Source organism: Bombina bombina, chromosome 2 (genome assembly GCF_027579735.1).
Source record: "Bombina bombina isolate aBomBom1 chromosome 2, aBomBom1.pri, whole genome shotgun sequence".
Lineage (NCBI taxonomy): Eukaryota > Metazoa > Chordata > Amphibia > Anura > Bombinatoridae > Bombina > Bombina bombina.
The window spans coordinates 788,676,341-788,696,627 of NC_069500.1; the positions used below are offsets into that span (position 1 = coordinate 788,676,341).

A 20,287-nucleotide genomic window follows, 5' to 3' on the forward strand; every position below is an offset into this window, starting at 1 on the left:
TATTAAAATAATTAAACTATAGGTACTTTTAATTCACTATTAGTTATAAACTACTTTTATATATATATGATTAAGCTACAGGTGTAGCAACACCCTATTTGGTCAGTCTGCTTTTATATATATATTTAAACAAAAGGTGTAGACCACATTTTTTTGTAAAACAGGCATCACTTCCTGTTAATAAGCAGCCTTGTTCTCGTCCATCTATGACTTTAACTTTAACATCAGCAGCGTTCTTCACTCAAGAGAACGTCGCATATAGCTGACCATGGCTGAAAACAGGTTCAGGCAAATAGATACCAACTCTATCTAAAGTTGGACCATGAGACTTGTTAATAGTCATAGCGAATGCCAATTTAACAGGAAATAGTCTTCTTCATAATATAAAAGGAAGTTATGTATTAGTTAGGGCTAAGTCTATTTGAGGAATAAAGACATTTTGCCCTTCAGCGGTACCTGTTAGTACTTGAGCAATGATTACATTTTGCCGCAAAGCTTTCACAACCAATATGGTGCTGTTACAGAGACCTCTCTTAGTATTAAGGTTACGCAAAAGCATAATTATACTGCCAATTTTGAGATTGAGTTTATGAACTGGCATCCCAGAAGGAGCCAATGCATTTAAAAACTCAACTGGGTAATTATCCCTGTCTTCCTGGGATTCATCATCAATAGAATCAGTGCTTAAATAAGTAGAGTTTTCACCTTCTAACAAACTGAGAACTACTTCATTGATCTTATCCACATCAGTATTTTTTGGACATAAAATTGCCATTTTGGCAAACTTAAAAGCATCAGAATCTTTTAAATGTTCACCAAAAATCTCCTTTACAATGGAGTATTTGCAGATCATTTGAGATGGAATTTCAAAGATATCTTCATGAAAACCATGCTCGTTTGTAAATATTCCATCTCCATTATTTGTCAACTGATCAACTTTCATGTGCAACAACAGGAAGAGTTTGTATAAAATCACCTCCAAGCAGAATTGTTTTCTTTCATGTAATTAGCAAGAGTCCATGAGCTAGTGACGTATGGGATATACATTCCTACCAGGAGGGGCAAAGTTTCCCAAACCTCAAAATGCCTATAAATACACCCCTCACCACACCCACAATTCAGTTTTACAAACTTTGCCTCCGATGGAGGTGGTGAAGTAAGTTTGTGCTAGATTCTACGTTGATATGCGCTCCGCAGCAAGTTGGAGCCCGGTTTTCCTCTCAGCGTGCAGTGAATGTCAGAGGGATGTGAGGAGAGTATTGCCTATTTGAATGCAGTGATCTCCTTCTACGGGGTCTATTTCATAGGTTCTCTGTTATCGGTCGTTGAGATTCATCTCTTACCTCCCTTTTCAGATCGACGATATACTCTTATATATACCATTACCTCTGCTGATTCTCGTTTCAGTACTGGTTTGGCTATCTGCTATATGTAGATGAGTGTCCTGGGGTAAGTAAGTCTTATTTTCTGTGACACTCCAAGCTATGGTTGGGCACTTTGTTTATAAAGTTCTAAATATATGTATTCAAACATTTATTTGCCTTGACTCAGAATGTTCAACTTTCCTTATTTTCAGCCAGTCAGTTTCATATTTGGGATAATGCATTTTGATTTAACCATTTTTTCTTACCTTCAAAAATTTGACTCTTCCCTGTGGGCTGTTAGGCTCGCGGGGGCTGGAAATGCTTCATTTTATTGCGTCATTCTTGGCGCGGACTTTTTTGGCCCAAAAATTCTATTTCCGTTTCCGGCATCATACGTGTCGCCGGAAGTTGCGTCATTTTTTGACGTTATTTCGCGCCAAAAATGTCGGCGTTCTGGATGTGGCGTCATTTTTGGCGCCAAAAAGCATTTAGGCGCCAAATAATGTGGGCGTCTTATTTGGCGCGAAAAAATATGGGCGTCGCTTTTGTCTCCACATTATTTAAGTCTCATTTTTTATTGCTTCTGGTTGCTAGAAGCTTGTTCTTTGGCATTTTTTCCCATTCCTGAAACTGTCATTTAAGGAATTTGATCAATTTTGCTTTATATATATGTTGTTTTTTCTCTTACATATTGCAAGATGTCTCACGTTGCATCTGAGTCAGAAGATACTACAGGAAAATCGCTGTCAAGTGCTGAATCTACCAAAGCTAAGTGTATCTGCTGTAAACTTTTGGTAGCTATTTCTCCAGCTGTTGTTTGTATTGATTGTCATGACAAACTTGTTAAAGCAGATAATATTTCCTTTAGTAAAGTACCATTGCCTGTTGCAGTTCCCTCAACATCTAAGGTGCAGAATGTTCCTGATAATATAAGAGATTTTGTTTCTGAATCCATAAAGAATGTCTGTTATTTCTCCGTCTAGTAAACGTAAAAAATCTTTTAAAACTTCTCTCCCTACAGATGAATTTTTAAATGAACATCATCATTCGGATTCTGATGACTCCTCTGGTTCAGAGGATTCTGTCTCTGAGGTTGATGCTGATAAATCTTCATATTTATTTAAAATGGAATTTATTCGTTCTTTACTTAAAGAAGTTCTAATTGCTTTAGAAATAGAGGATTCTGGTCCTCTTGATACTAATTCTAAACGTTTGGATAAGGTATTTAAAGCTCCTGTGGTTATTCCAGAAGTTTTTCCTGTTCCTAATGCTATTTCTGCAGTAATTTCCAAAGAATGGGATAAATTGGGTAATTCATTTACTCCTTCTAAACGTTTTAAGCATTTATATCCTGTGCCGTCTGACAGATTAGAATTTTGGGACAAAATCCCTAAAGTTGATGGGGCTATTTCTACCCTTGCTAAACGTACTACTATTCCTACGTCAGATGGTACTTCGTTTAAGGATCCTCTAGATAGGAAAAATGAGTCCTTTCTAAGAAAAGCTTATCTGTGTTCAGGTAATCTTCTTAGACCTGCTATATCTTTGGCTGATGTTGCTGCAGCTTCAACTTTTTGGTTGGAAACTTTAGCGCAACAAGTAACACATCGTGATTCTCATGACATTATTATTCTTCTTCAGCATGCTAATAATTTTATCTGTGATGCCATTTTTGATATTATCAGAGTTGATGTCAGGTTTATGTCTCTAGCTATTTTAGCTAGAAGAGCTTTATGGCTTAAAACTTGGAATGCTGATATGGCTTCTAAAATCAACTTTACTTTCTATTTCTTTCCAGGGTAACAAATTATTTGGTTCTCAGTTGGATTCCATCATTTCAACTGTTACTGGTGGGAAAGGAACTTTTTTACCACAGGATAAAAAATCTAAAGGTAAAAGCAGGGCTAATAATCGTTTTCGTTCCTTTCGTTTCAACAAAGAACAAAAGCCTGATCCTTCATCCTCAGGAGCAGTTTCAGTTTGGAAACCATCTCCAGTCTGGAATAAATCCAAGCCAGCTAGAAAGGCAAAGCCTGCTTCTAAGTCCACATGAAGGTGCGGCCCTCATTCCAGCTCAGCTGGTAGGGGGCAGGTTACGTTTTTTCAAGGAAATTTGGATCAATTCTGTTCACAATCTTTGGATTCAGAACATTGTTTCAGAAGGGTACAGAATTGGTTTCAAGATGAGACCTCCTGCAAAGAGATTTTTTCTTTCCCGTGTCCCAGTAAATCCAGTAAAAGCTCAAGCATTTCTGAAATGTGTTTCAGATCTAGAGTTGACTGGAGTAATTATGCCAGTTCCAGTTCAGGAACAGGGGATGGGGTTTTATTCAAATCTCTTCATTGTACCAAAGAAGGAGAATTCCTTCAGACCAGTTCTGGATCTAAAAATATTGAATCGTTATGTAAGGATACCAACGTTCAAAATGGTAACTGTAAGGACTATCTTGCCTTTTGTTCAGCAAGGGAATTATATGTCCACAATAGATTTACAGGATGCATATCTGCATATTCCGATTCATCCAGATCATTATCAGTTCCTGAGATTCTCTTTTCTGGACAAGCATTACCAGTTTGTGGCTCTGCCGTTTGGCCTAGCTACAGCTCCAAGAATTTTTACAAAGGTTCTCGGTGCCCTTCTGTCTGTAATCAGAGAACAGGGTATTGTGGTATTTCCTTATTTGGACGATATCTTGGTACTTGCTCAGTCTTTACATTTAGCAGAATCTCATACGAATCGACTTGTGTTGTTTCTTCAAGATCATGGTTGGAGGATCAATTTACCAAAAAGTTCTTTGATTCCTCAGACAAGGGTAACCTTTCTGGGTTTCCAGATGGATTCAGTGTCCATGACTCTGTCTTTAACAGACAAGAGACGTCTAAAATTGATTGCAGCTTGTCGAAACCTTCAGTCACAATCATTCCCTTCGGTAGCCTTATGCATGGAAATTCTAGGTCTTATGACTGCTGCATCGGACGCGATCCCCTTTGCTCGTTTTCACATGCGACCTCTTCAGCTCTGTATGCTGAAGCAATGGTGCAAGGATTACACGAAGATATCTCAAACAATATCTTTAAAACCGATTGTTCGACACTCTCTAACATGGTGGACAGATCACCATCGTTTAATTCAGGGGGCTTCTTTTGTGCTTCCGACCTGGACTGTAATTTCAACAGATGCAAGTCTCACGGGTTGGGGAGCTGTGTGGGGATCTCTGACGGCACAGGGAGTTTGGGAATCTCAGGAGGTGAGATTACCTATCAATATCTTGGAACTCCGTACAATTTTCAGAGCTCTTCAGTTTTGGCCTCTTCTTAAGAGAGAATCGTTCATTTGTTTTCAGACAGACAATGTCACAACTGTGGCATACATCAATCATCAAGGAGGGACTCACAGTCCTCTGGCTATGAAAGAAGTATCTCGAATTTTGGTTTGGGCGGAATCCAGCTCCTGTCTAATCTCTGCGGTTCATATCCCAGGTGTAGACAATTGGGAAGCGGATTATCTCAGTCGCCAAACGTTGCATCCGGGCGAATGGTCTCTTCACCCAGAGGTATTTCTTCAGATTGTTCAAATGTGGGAACTTCCAGAAATAGATCTGATGGCGTCCCATCTAAACAAGAAACTTCCCAGGTATCTGTCCAGATCCCGGGATCCTCAGGCGGAGGCAGTGGATGCATTATCACTTCCTTGGAAGTATCATCCTGCCTATATCTTTCCACCTCTAGTTCTTCTTCCAAGAGTAATCTCCAAGATTCTGAAGGAATGCTCGTTTGTTCTGCTGGTAGCTCCGGCATGGCCTCACAGGTTTTGGTATGCGGATCTTGTCCGGATGGCCTCTTGCCAACCGTGGACTCTTCCGTTAAGACCAGACCTTCTGTCACAAGGTCCTTTTTTCCATCAGGATCTGAAATCCTTAAATTTAAAGGTATGGAGATTGAACGCTTGATTCTTGGTCAAAGAGGTTTCTCTGACTCTGTGATTAATACTATGTTACAGGCTCGTAAATCTGTATCTCGAGAGATATATTATAGAGTCTGGAAGACTTATATTTCTTGGTGTCTTTCTCATCATTTTTCTTGGCATTCTTTTAGAATACCGAGAATTTTACAGTTTCTTCAGGATGGTTTAGATAAGGGTTTGTCCGCAAGTTCTTTGAAAGGACAAATCTCTGCTCTTTCTGTTCTTTTTCACAGAAAGATTGCTATTCTTCCTGATATTCATTGTTTTGTACAAGCTTTGGTTCGTATAAAACCTGTCATTAAGTCAATTTCTCCTCCTTGGAGTTTGAATTTGGTTCTGGGAGCTCTTCAAGCTCCTCCGTTTGAACCTATGCATTCATTGGACATTAAATTACTTTCTTGGAAAGTTTTGTTCCTTTTGGCCATCTCTTCTGCCAGAAGAGTTTCTGAATTATCTGCTCTTTCTTGTGAGTCTCCTTTTCTGATTTTTCATCAGGATAAGGCGGTGTTGCGAACTTCTTTTGAATTTTTACCTAAAGTTGTGAATTCCAACAACATTAGTAGAGAAATTGTGGTTCCTTCATTATGTCCTAATCCTAAGAATTCTAAGGAGAAATCGTTGCATTCTTTGGATGTTGTTAGAGCTTTGAAATATTATGTTGAAGCTACGAAATCTTTCCGTAAGACTTCTAGTCTATTTGTTATCTTTTCCGGTTCTAGAAAAGGCCAGAAAGCTTCTGCCATTTCTTTGGCATCTTGGTTGAAATCTTTAATTCATCTTGCCTATGTTGAGTCGGGTAAAATTCCGCCTCAGAGAATAACAGCTCATTCTACTAGGTCAGTTTCTACTTCCTGGGCGTTTAGGAATGAAGCTTCGGTTGACCAGATCTGCAAAGCAGCAACTTGGTCCTCTTTGCATACTTTTACTAAATTCTACCATTTTGATGTATTTTCTTCTTCTGAAGCAGTTTTTGGTAGAAAAGTACTTCAGGCAGCGGTTTCAGTTTGAATCTTCTGCTTATGTTTTTCGTTAAACTTTATTTTGGGTGTGGATTATTTTCAGCAGGAATTGGCTGTCTTTATTTTATCCCTCCCTCTCTAGTGACTCTTGTGTGGAAAGATCCACATCTTGGGTAGTCATTATCCCATACGTCACTAGCTCATGGACTCTTGCTAATTACATGAAAGAAAACATAATTTATGTAAGAACTTACCTGATAAATTAATTTCTTTCATATTAGCAAGAGTCCATGAGGCCCGCCCTTTTTTTGTGGTGGTTATGATTTTGTATAAAGCACAATTATTCCAATTCCTTATTTTATATGCTTTCGCACTTTTTTATCACCCCACTTCTTGGCTATTCGTTAAACTGAATTGTGGGTGTGGTGAGGGGTGTATTTATAGGCATTTTGAGGTTTGGGAAACTTTGCCCCTCCTGGTAGGAATGTATATCCCATACGTCACTAGCTCATGGACTCTTGCTAATATGAAAGAAATGAATTTATCAGGTAAGTTCTTACATAAATTATGTTTTTCCTCCAAAAGGTTTGTTGTTATTCATCAGCTCTTGAAGGAGTTTGATGACGCATCTGAGTGCATCACTTGAAGACATTGTAGATTCATCCCAAATAATAATCTTTGCAGTACGAATCATTTGCGCTTCATTAGAGGTTTGCCTTATGGAAGAGGTTGAAGTGTCCAACAAAGGAACTGGCAACTTAAACTGCGAATGGTATGTTTGTCCACCTTCAAGCAAATTTGCCGCAATCTCTGTTGAAGCAACTGGTAATGCTACCTCACTGTTTCCTCTAAATGTCCTCAACAAAGTAGGTTTTACCACTACCACCAGGACCATCAAGGGAATAACACCTTTGTGGTAAAGTTTCATTTTCTGATGCAGCAATGATTTCTTCAAAACTTTGTCTTTGAAGATCATTAAAAGGTGCATTTATTTGAACTCCAGTATAACTTTCAAAAACAGCATCATAGAGGTCTCTGGGATTTCCTGTTAAATTGTTTGGAGGATTTGGTAATCCTGACTATTTTTAACAATCAAGATATCCTGAATATCTCTAAGTGCATAATTTAAACAATTTTGACAGTCTGGTGTGTGACCAGGGTGGCTTGAAAAGTCTTAAAATAGTTTCTCTTTGTACTTTTCAAAAAGCTCTTTAGCATTTGGTGGAGACACTAAAGCACAAATGTGAGCAAAAAGCTCTCTACGCAGTCGAGGCATCATTTCACTTGTAGCTTTATACAGAGTTAAGTCCCATGATTGATCATCTACAAAAAGACATAATTTTTGAGCTGCTTCTTTAAAAGTGTAAAATTGAACTCCATCAACTGTTCGAATATCTTCAAAAGAAGTTGCTCCTTTAACATGGAGTAAAAGTAATCTTAAACAAAATCTCTCAATATCTGTAGTTAAGTTTACAGAGTACATGCAACCAATGGTGTTATTTGCTCAAATTTGTACTCCTTTTTTCCATTTTGATGTCTTTGGATGAAAAACAAAATGCTGAGGAATATCTGTATACAGAAATGCATGAGCTGACAAATCTTCTTGGTTTAACTTAAACCAAGCAGTCAAAGTTGTGTCTCTTGATTGTGAATTTTCTACAGCAGTTTCAATATTATCTTCAGTAAAATATACTGATTGTTCTCCAGGAAGGTGAACTTGTAATCGCACGATGGTATGCGATTGACGGTGCATATGGAAACCAAAAAGCCGCCATGCTGCTTCTGGAGCACTGACATATCAAGAATCCATAAAGGTAGTTATCTCATCATGAAGAAGAGTTTCATGTTCTTTAATTGCTATATCAGTGCAGTCATGCCCTTTATAAATATATTTGAATATGTACTTTACACTTTTCATGGAAGCACAGCTATGGCAGTTGTATTTTAATGTCAAACATTGTTTGTAAGGTACAACCCAAAAGTTATCAATTGTTTTTCCATTTATTTCAATAGAAACTGTTTTTTTGGATCTCTTGTAACGTGGATACCCATCTACATCTATCAAAATTTCTTCCTGGAAGGATTTTGGAATACACAATCAACCATACATGGAGATCTTAGATTATGCTCCCCACAGGGCCCATGTATCATGTGCTTGGTTACAATTGCATGTAACCGGGGATGGACTTGAATGTCAGGTATTTCTGCAGAAATAAAGCTATCAATTACTTCACCATTTTTAGGCTTATCTTCTGAAGATACAATAAGCAAAATATGTGCATGAGGTAATCCACGTTTCTGAAATTCAATAACATGAACTTTGGCAGTTGGTTTACCGAAAACATGTTTCTTTGTGATGTCAGTTCTTGAAGTTTTAAATGAAAAACTCTGGCCCCTAAATCAGGGTGAAATTCAACTGCTTGACCTTCTTTCAGATTAACAACAATTTCAGACCATTTCGGGTTACATGTCATGGTTATGAAAAAAATCAGGCTTCCCATAATTTCTAACAATAGCCATGGCATCTTGGTAATTCTGTACCATGTTTCTTATACTACCTTGGAATGTAGATGGAAGGTAGCCCTGTGCTGCAGCTACACTTTGAAGATGGTTCATGAGATCTGTATACTTTTTAACCCTCAATTTTGACTGATTTTGTCGATTACCCTCTGTTAGACGTATGCATCTACAAAGTACTGCTGGATCAATTTGCCAGCACTCAGAAATGGGTTAAACGGGTTAAACGGAAATCATGTACCCATAAAATTGCATTAGTTCTTATATTTCTTACAGTAGTAGGTTTGTAATTAAGTTTCATTTTAGGTGACCAACTTTGGTCCCCAAAAGGGAAAAGAAGTGGATACAACATTGGCTCCAAATTTGGATCTAAAATGCTTATCCTTTCTGTTGTTTTTTCATTGTTAGGACTTCGACAATGCATAAAAAGATTTTGCTTAAGAGGAGGTTCACCATCTACCATTTTGAAAAATAATAGCTACCTCATTACACCGCGGAGCATTGTATCTACGTTGATCGTTTTGCCATGGTCACAGTCGCAGGTGTAACGCCATTTCGAGATGCATCTTTTTAAGTATTCCTGTTCTACTTCATACAACATTTTGCATGCTTCGACAAAAGGATTGTTTAAAGCCATAAAAGAACTCAACTTAGTCATTTGTTCAGGGTTGCAATTTGCATTTTCATTAATCATAAGGCGCTGTTGTGCAGCCTTATCAGGATCAAGAATGAATAGTTGTGCAAACTTTCTGTTATCCTCATTGGAAGGATGATGTGATCCACTTCTGTGATAAATTTGTCCATTAATTATAAAGCAGTAAGGCCCATAACCGGGAGGAGCCATATTCGCCCCCATTGAAGCAAATGCTAAATAATTATTTAAAGATCTAATGTTTTTGTAAAGGTTTTTTGAATGTTTAGGAGTTCCTATCATTAGGTTTTGTATTAAAGGAGTGACTTCTATAGCTTCAATAACATAATTTATATAAGAACTTACCTGATAAATTAATTTCTTTCATATTGGCAAGAGTCCATGAGCTAGTGACGTATGGGATATACAATCCTACCAGGAGGGGCAAAGTTTCCCAAACCTCAAAATGCCTATAAATACACCCCTCACCACACCCACAATTCAGTTTAACGAAAAGCCAAGTATTGGGGTGAAAAAATAAGGAGTAAAAAAGCATACAAAAAGAGGGGAAACTGGAAATATAATTGTGCTTTTTATACAAAAACCATAACCACCATAAAAAGGGTGGGCCTCAAGGACTCTTGCCAATATGAAAGACATTAATTTATCAGGTAAGTTCTTACATAAATTATGTTTTCTTTTATGTAATTGGCAAGACTCCATGAGCTAGTGACGTATGGGATAGAAATTCCCAAGATGTGGGAGACCACAGAAGAGTCACTAGAAAGGGAGGGATAAAATAAAAACAGCTATTTCCGCTGAAAAAATTAAATCCACAAAAAATAAGTATTTCTTATAAATTTCACATAAATTTCAAGAAAAAAACTTAAATCATATGCAGAAGAATCAAACTGAGACAGCTGCCTGAATAACTTTTCTACCAAAGACTGCTTCAGAAAAAGCAAATACATCAAAATGGTAAAATGTAGTACATGCATGCAAAGAAGACCAAGTTGCTGCTTTGCAAATCTGATCAACCAAAGCTTCATTCTTAAAAGCCCAAGAAGTGGCGACTGATCTAGTAGAATAAGCTGTAATTCTCTGAGGCGGAGACTGTCCCGCCTCCAAATAAGCCTTGTGAATCAAAAGCTTTAACCAAGATGCCAAAGAAATGCCAGAGGCTTTCTGACTTTTCCTAGGACCAGAAAAAACAACAAATAAACTAGAAGTCTTCCTGAAATCCTTAGTAGCGTCGACATAATATTTCAAAGCTCTTACAACATCCAAAGAATGTAAAGATCTTTCAAGAGTATTCTTGGGATTAGGACACAAGGAAGGAACAACAATTTCCCTACTAATGTTGTTAGAATTCACAACCTTAGGAAGAAATTTAAACAAAGTCCGCAAAACAGCCTTATCCTGATGGAAAATCAGAAAAGAAAACTCACAATTCAGAAACTCTTCTAGCTGAAGATAAAGCCAAAAGAAACAACACTTTCCAAGAAATTAGTTTAATATCCAAAGAATGCATAGGCTCAAAAGGAGGAGCCTGCAAAGCCTTCAAAACCAAATTAAGACTCCAAGTAGGAGAGATTGATTTAACAACCGGCTTGATACGAACCAAAGCCTGAACAAAGCAGTGAATATCAGCAAATTTAGCAATCTTTCTATGAAATAAAACAGAAAGAGCAGAGATTTGTCCCTTCAATGTACTTGCAGACAAACCTTTATCCAAATCAACCTGAAGAAACTGCAAAATTCTAGGAATCCTAAAAGAATGCCAAGAGAATTTATGAGAAAAACACCATGAAATATAGGTTTTCCAAACCCGATAATAAATCTTCCTTGAAACAGACTTACAAGCCTATAGCATAGTATTAATCACTGAGTCAGAGAAACTTCTACGACTAAGTACTAAGCGTTCAATTTCCATACCTTCAAATTTAGCGATTTGAGATCCTGATGGAAAAACGGACCTTGAGACAGAAGGCCTTAAAGGAAGCGGCCAAGGTTGGCAACTGGACATCCGGACAAGATCCGCATACTAAAACCTGTGAGGCCATGCTGGTGCTATCAGAAACACATGCGATTGTCCCAATATGATCTTGGAGAACACCCTTGGAAGAAGAACTAGAAAAATGTAAGCAGGTTGGTAAAACCAAGGAACTGCTAACGCATCCACCATCTCCGTCTGAGGATCCCGGGACCTGGAAAGGTACCTGGGAAGCTTCTTGTTTAGATGGTAAGCCATTGGATCTATTTCGGGGAGAACCCACATCTGTACAATCTGAAAAAATACATCTGGATGGAGAGACCACTCCCCTTGATGTAAAGACTGATGACTGAGATAATCTGCTTCCCAATTGTCTACACCTGGGATATTTATCACAGAAATTAGACAGGAGTTGAAATCTGCTCAAGAAAGTATCCGAGATACTTCTTTCATCGCTAAAGGACTGCGAGTCCCCCCTTGATGATTGACATAGTTGTGATATTGTCTGTCTGAAAACTAATGAATGATTCCCTCTTTAATAGAGGCCAAGTCTGAAGAGCCCTGAAAATAGCACAGAGTTCTAAAATATTGATTGGTAACCTCGCCTCTTGAGGATTCCAAACTCCTTGTGCTGTCAGAGACCCCCAGACAGCTCCCCAACCTGTGAGACTTGCATCTGTTGAAATCACAGTCCAGGCAGGACAAACAAAAGAGGCCCCTTGAATAATCCGATGATGGTCTAAGCACCAGGACAGAGAGAGTTGAATGTTGGGATTTAAGTATATCAACTGTTATATCCGAGTATAATCCCTGCACCATTCATTCAGCATGCAAAGCTGCAGAGGTCTCATATGAAAATGAGCAAAGAGGATTGCATCCAATTCTGCAGTCATGAGATCTAAAACTTCCATGCACATAGCCACTGAAGGGAATGGTCGAGACTGAAGGTTTCGACAGGCAGAAACCAATTTCATTTGTCTCTTGTCTGTTAAAGACAGAGTCATGAATACTGAATCTATCTGGAAACCTAAAAAGGTGACCCTTGTCTGAGGAATAAAGGAACTCTTTGGTAAATTCATCCTCCAACCATGTCTTTGAAGAAACAGCACTAGTTGATTTGTGTGAGATTCTGCTAAATGAATAGATTGAGCCAGTACCAAGATATCGTCCAAATAAGGAAACACCACAATACCCTTTTCTCTGATTACAGATAGAAGGGCACCTAAAACCTTCGAAAAGATTCTTGGAGCTGTTGCTAGGCCAAACGGAAGAGCAACAAATTGGTAATGCTTGTCTAGAAAAGAGAATCTCAGAAACCGATAGTGGTCTGGATGAATCGGAATGTGAAGATACGCATCCTGTAAATCTATTGAGGACATGTAATGACCTTGCTGAACAAAAGGCAAAATAGTCCTTATAGTCACCATCTTGAAAGTTGGGACCCTTACAAAATGATTCAAAAACTTCCGATCCAGAACTGGTCTGAAAGAATTTTCCTTCTTCGGGACAATGAATAGATTTGAATAAAAACCCAGACAGACCCTTTTCCAGAATTGGAACTGGTAGAATTACTCCTGAAAGCTCTAGATCTGAAACACACTTCAGAAAAGCCTGAGCTTTCAAAGGATTTGTTGGAATGTGAGAGAGAAAAAATCTTCTCACAGGAGGTCTTATTCTGAAACCTATTCGAATACCCCTGAGAGACAATATTCTGAATCCAATTATTCTGAATGGAACCTGCCCAAACGTCTTGAAATAATTTCAATCTCCCCCGCCATCAGCAGAACTAGATCAAGGGCCACACCTTCATGCAGTCTTGGGGGCTGACTTTGGTTTCTTGTAAGGCTTGGATTTATTCCAACTTGAGGATGGCTTCCAATTGGAGCCAGAGTCTTTAGGGGATGGAGTTGTTTCCTGTTTTCTATTCTGACAAAAGGAACGAAACCGATTAGAAGCTTTAGATTTGCCTTTAGACTTTTTATCTTGAGGCATAAAAATTCCCTTCCCCCCCAGTAATAGTGGAAGTAATTGAATCCAACTGGGAACCAAACAAATTATTACCCTGGAATGATAGAGATAGTAACCTAGATTTAGATACCATGTCATCATTCCATGATTTGAGCCATAAAGCTCTTCTAGCTAAAATAGCCAAAGACATAGATTTAACATTAACCTTGATAATATCAAAAATAGCATCACAGATAAAATGATTAGCAGGTTGAAGCAAATAAACAATGCTATGCAAATCAGAGTCTTTTTCCCATTGTGCTAAGCTATCCAACCAAAAAGTTGATGCAGCTGCAACATCAGGCATAGAAATGGAAGGTATGAGCAAATAACCAGAATGCAAATAAGCTTTCCTTAGATAAGATTCAATTGTCTTAGATTTTTGCACCTGGGCCCTGTGGTTTCTAGTTATGCCTCTGACCCCAGGTAAGACAAACTTCCTAAACATGATTTCCATAACGAAACTGCTGGACTGCAAAGGGAAATACACATAGACCTGACTCATGGCAAATATAAGTAAAATACATATATTTAAAACTTTATATTAATACATAAAGCACCAAACCATAGCTGAGAGTGTCTTAAAATAATGATACATACTTACCGAAAGACACCCATCGACATATAGCAGATAGCCAAACCAGTACTGAAAGCTATCAGCAGAGGTAATGGTATATAAGAGTATATCGTTGATCTGAAAAGGGAGGTAGGAAATGAATCCCTATGACCGATAACAGAGAACCCTTGAAAAGATTTCCCGCGAGGAAAACCATAAAATCAAACAGGCGATACTCTCTTCACATCCCTCTGACAAACACTGTACTCTGAGAGGAATTGGGCTTCAGAATGCTTATAAGCGCTTATCACAGAAGACATCATAAAAATCAAGCACAAACTTACTTCACCACCTCCATAGGAGGCAAAGTTTGTAAAACTGAATTGTGGCTGTGGTGAGGGATGTATTTATAGGAATTTTAAGGTTTGGGAAACTTTGCCCCTCCTGGTAGGATTGTATATCCCATACGTGACTAGCTCATGGACTCTTGCCAATAACATGAAAGAAAATTACTTTTCCTTTGCTGCAGCATTGACTGAATAGTTTGTCTGATGGCTGCTCTTTTTGAAAATGTAGTGCATCACAGTTGGTGCATAACATTTAGCTCTCCGCAGTTATGATGATCAAATAAATCATCATATCTCTCAATTGCAGCAATGTGTTGAGTATGTTTTGCAAAATATGTACGATGGCATTGAACACGAATTGCACTGTTTCCTTTTACATTCCCTTTCTGTATTGCTTATTTCTCTTGTAAGATGTATCGAGTCCACGGATTCATCCTTACTTGTGGGATATTCTCCTCCCCTACAGGAAGTGGCAGAGAGAGCACCCACAGCAGAGCTGCCTATATAGCTCCCCCTTAGCTCCACCCCAGTCATTCTCTCTGCCTGCTTAACTGCTAGGAAGGGCAAAGAGGAGTGTGGTGACAAAAATGTTGTTTTATTTTCTCAAGCAAAAGTTTGTTATTTTAAATGGTGCCGGTGTGTACTATTTACTCTCTGGCAGAAAAGGGATGAAGATTTCTGCAAGGAGGATGATGATCTTAGCATTTTGTAACTAAGATCCACTGCTGTTCTCACAAGGGCTGAAGAGTACAGGAAAACTTCAGTTGGGGGAACAGTTTGCAGGCTAAACTGCATTAAGGTATGTTCAGTCTATTTTTTTCTAGACAGACTGTGTTATTTCTAGAAAAGGCTGGCAATATCCCCATGAGGGAAGAATAAGCTGTATTCAGACACTTGGATAGGAATTTCAGCTTGCATGAAGGGCACATTAGTTACTGGTGACACTGTTTGGTAAAAACGTTTTTGTTTATTCAGTGAATGATGCAATTATAACGTTTTTTTGAAGGGACTAAAGGGGTCATTGTGGCTTTTTTTTGAGTTTTCTAACCCACATGGTTAATTTAGAGACACTCTAGTGTTTGTCTGTTAGGCCTCAAAACATTGAGTGAGGTGGGAGGGGCCTATTTTCGCGCCTCAGTTGTGCAGTTTCTTTTCCTCTGAGACTTATAACTGCTTCTCCAGATTCCTGCCGTGTTTGAGGGCTGTAAAAGAGTTTTTTTCCCCACAAATTGTTCTGAAGGGCAGGTAGGAGCCACAGCAGAACTGTGGCAAAGTGCTGAAAGTCTTTTTTACTGGTTTTGATGTTTTTTCAATCCTGTTTTGCCATTAAGGGGTTAATTGTTTATTTGCATAGCTGTGCAAAGTTACTAAGGCTATATGATACTACTGTAAAAATTTTGTTATGTTTACTGCTTTTTTACACTGTTTTGCAGAATTTGTGCAGCTTTTTTTCTCTTAAAGGAACAGTACCGTTTTATTTCTAAATGTTATTTACTTTGATTACAGTGTTTTCCAAGCTTGCTTGTTACATTACTAGCCTGTTTAACATGTCTGACACCAAGGAAAATCCTTGTTCAATATGTTTGGAAGCCATTGTGGTACCCCCTCTTAGAATGTGTTCCAATTGTACTGATATGTCTATAAACTATAAAGAACATATATTATCACTTAAATATAGAGCAATAGATGATTCTCAGTCAGAGGGTCAATATATGACCACCGTGGACTTAAAGGATGCGTATCTACACATCCTTATTCACAGAATTTTCACAAGGGTGCTAGGGTCCCTTCTGGCGGTTCTACGACCACGGGGCATAGCAGTGGCGCCTTATCTAGACAACATCTTATTTCAGGCGTCAACTTTCCAGCTATCCAAGTCTCACACGGACATTGTGTTGACTTTTCTGAGATCTCACGGGTGGACGGTGAGCATTTAAAAGAGTTCTCTCTTCCCTCTTATAAGAGTTTCCTTCCTAGGGACTCTGATAGACTCGGTAGAAATGAAAATATTTCTGATGGCGGTCAGAAAATCAAAGCTCTTAACCACTTGCCGAGCTCTTCATTCCATTCCTCGGCCATCAGTGGCTCAGTATATGGAGGTAATCGGACTCATGGTAGCGGCAATGGACATAGTTCCTTTTGCCTGCCTACACCTAAGACCACTACATCTATCCATGCTCAAACAGTGGAATGGGGATTATGCAGATTTGTCTCCTCAACTGCATCTGGACCAGGAGACCAGAGATTCTCTTCTCTGGTGGTTGTCTCAGGACCACCTGTCTCAGGGAATGTGTTTCCACAGGCCAGAATGGCTCATTGTAATGACAGATACCAGCCTGCTAGGCTGGGATGCAGTCTGGAACTCCCTGAAAGCACAGGGCTTATGGTCTCGGGAGGAATCTCTTCTCCCGATAAATATTCTAGAACTGAGAGCGATATTCAATGCGCTTCAGGCGTGGCCTCAGCTTGCTGCGGCCAAATTCATCAGGTTTCAGTCGGACAACATCACCACTGTAGCTTACATCAATCATCAAGGAGGAACAAGGAGTTCTCTAGCGATGATGGAGGTAACCAAAATAATCAGATGGGCAGAGGATCACTCTTGCCATCTCTCAGCAATCCACATCCCAGGAGTAGAGAACTGGGAGGCGGATTTTTCTAAGTTGTTAGACTTTTCATCTGGGGGAGTGGGAACTCCATCTGGAGGTATTTGCCCAGCTGATTCAGCTATGGGGCACACCAGAATTGGATCTGATGGCGTCCCGTCAGAATGCCAAACTTTCTCGTTACGGGTCCAGGTCCCTGGATCCCAAGGCGGTACTGATAGATGCTCTAGCAGTGCCTTGGTCCTTCAATCTAGCATATGTATTTCCTCTCCTTCTATGTCTGGTTGCCAGAATAAAGCAGGAGAGAGCTTCGGTGATTCTGATAGCACCTGCGTGGCCACGCAGGACTTGGTATGCAGACCTAGTGGACATGTCCTCGGTTCTACCATGGACTCTGCCAATGAGGCAGGACCTTCTAATCCAAGGTCTGTTCACGCATTCCAAATCTAATTTCTCTGCGTCTGACTTCTTGGAGATTGAACGCCTGATTCTATCAAAGCGTGGTTTCTCTGAGTCGGTCATTGATACCCTGATTCAGGCTAGAAAACCTGTCACCAGGAAGATCTATCATAAGATTTGGCACAAATATCTTTATTGGTGTGAATCCAAAGGTTTCTCGTGGAGTAAGATTAGGATTCCTAGAATATTGTCTTTTCTCCAAGAAGGTTTTGAGAAGGGATTATCAGCTAGTTCCTTATAAGGACAAATATCTGCTTTGTCTATTCTTCTACACAAACATCTGGCAGATGTCCCAGATGTTCGAGCATTTAGTCAGGCTTTGGTCAGAATCAAGCCTGTATTTAAACCTGTTGCTCCGCCATGGAGCCTAAATTTAGTTCTTAAAGTTCTTCAAGGGGTTCCGTTTGAACCTATGCATTCCATGGATACTAAGCTTCTATCTTGGAAAGTTTTGTTTTTAGTAGCTATCTCTTCGGCTCGAAGAGTTTCTGAGCTATTTGCTTTACAGTGTGATTCCCCTTATCTTATTTTCCATGCAGATAAGGTGGTTTTGCATACCAAACCTGGGTTTCTTCCTAAGGTTGTTTCTTATAAGAATATCAATCATGAGATTGTTGTTCCTTCACTGTGTCCTAATCCTTCTTCAAAGAAGGAACGTCTGTTGCACAATCTTGATGTGGTTCGTGCTTTAAAGTTCTACTTACAAGCAACTAAAGATTTCCGTCAAACATCTTCATTGTTTGTTGTTTATTCTGGTAAGCGGAGAGGTCAGAAGGCTACGGCTACCTCTCATTCCTTTTGGCTGAAAAGCATCATCCGTTTGGCTTATGAGACTGCTGGCCAACAGTCTCCTGAAAGAATTACTGCCCATTCCACTAGAGCTGTGGCTTCCACATGGCTTATAAAAATGAGGCTTCTGCTGAACAGATTTGTAATGCGGCGACTTGGTCTTCGTTTCATACTTTTTCCAAATTTTCCAAATTTGATACTTTTGCTTCTTCGGAGGCTATTTTTGGGAGAAAGGTTCTACAAGCAGTGGTGCCTTCCATTTAAGGTCCCTGTCTTGTCCCTCCCTTCATCCGTGTCCTAAAGCTTTGGTATTGGTATCCCACAAGTAAGGATGAATCCGTGGACTCGATACATCTTACAAGAGAAAACATAATTTATGCTTACCTGATAAATTTATTTCTCTTGTGATGTATCGAGTCTACGGCCTGTCCTGTTTATTAAGACAGGCATATATATTTTTATTTTTAAACTTTCAGTCACCACTGCACCCTATAGTTTCTCCTTTTTCTTCCTAGCCTTCGGTCGAATGACTGGGGGGTGGAGCTAAGGGGGAGCTATATAGGCAGCTCTGTTGTGGGTGCTCTCTCTGCCAATTCCTTTAGGGGAGGAGAATATCCTACAAGTATGGATGAATCCGTGGACTCGATACATCACAAGACAAATAAATTTATCAGGTAAGCATAAATTATGTTTTTGTTCTTTTTTTTTTAGATGCTACATTTTGTGCCATTTTTTCTATGAGCAAATGCATTTCTTTGTTGTTCTTGATGTCTCTGATTTTCTGTCATATTTGTTCTCTCTTTTCTTTTCTGATCTGCATTTGCTTCCCGTAAATGGGCCTTTTCTTTATCAGTCAAATTATTTTTTATTTTTTTAAGTCTTATTTTGCCTCTTTTTTGCATCAGATTGTTCTTCTAAAGAAAACTTTCTTTTAGGGGGCATGTTTTTTTAAACTTAAGCTACAGATGTAGCGACACCCTATTTGGACGGACTGCTGTCCTAAATTTATCCAAAATATGTTTTATATATATATATATATATATAGATAGATAGATAGATAGATAGATAGATAGATAGATAGATAGATAGATAGATATCCATACACCAACTTATTCCCACAAATGGACATCCGCCTGGGTGCAGACTTGAACAGGATACAGAAACCAAAAAGATGCACTCTCAGGACTTTTCTCAGTGAAGCAAAGATTACTTTATTCGAAACGTTCCGAATAAAGTAATCTTTACTTCACTGAGAAAAGTCCTGAGAGTGCATCTTTTTGGTTTATATATATATATATATATATATATATATATATATATATATATATATATATATATATATATATATATATATATAATTAAGCTATATAACACCCTATTTGGTCAGACTTATTATATATATATATATATATATATATATATATATAGTTAAGCTACAGGTGTATTAACACCCTATTTTGACGAACTACTGTCCTAAATATAGGTGTAGCAATATTTGGTCACACTTATTCTATATATAATTAAGATACAGGTGTAGCAGCACCCTATTTGGTCACACTTATTTATATATTTAAGTAACAGGTGTAGTGACACCTTATTTGGACAGACTGCTGTCCTAAATATATCCAAAATATTTTATATATATAATTAAGCTACTGGTGTAGCAACACTCTATTTGGTCAGACGTATTCTATATATTTAAGCTACAGATGTATTGGTACCCTATTTTGATGAACTACTGTCCTAAATATATCCAAAATATTATATATACAGGGAGTGCAGAATTATTAGGCAAGTTGTATTTTTGAGGATTAATTTTATTATTGAACAACAACCATGTTCTCAATGAACCCAAAAAACTCATTAATATCAAAGCTGAATATTTTTGGAAGTAGTTTTTAGTTTGTTTTTAGTTTTAGCTATTTTAGGGGGATATCTGTGTGTGCAGGTGACTATTACTGTGCATAATTATTAGGCAACTTAACAAAAAACAAATATATACCCATTTCAATTATTTATTTTTACCAGTGAAACCAATATAACATCTCAACATTCACAAATATACATTTCTGACATTCAAAAACAAAACAAAAAC

General features: G+C 38.4%; 1 pseudogene; it reads right to left on the bottom strand.

The window, feature by feature from the left end:
* Nucleotides 1-241: 241 nt before the first annotated feature.
* LOC128647264 (uncharacterized) lies at nt 242-8,903 on the bottom strand (annotated as a pseudogene).
* Between the last annotated feature and the right edge of the window lie 11,384 nt (nt 8,904-20,287).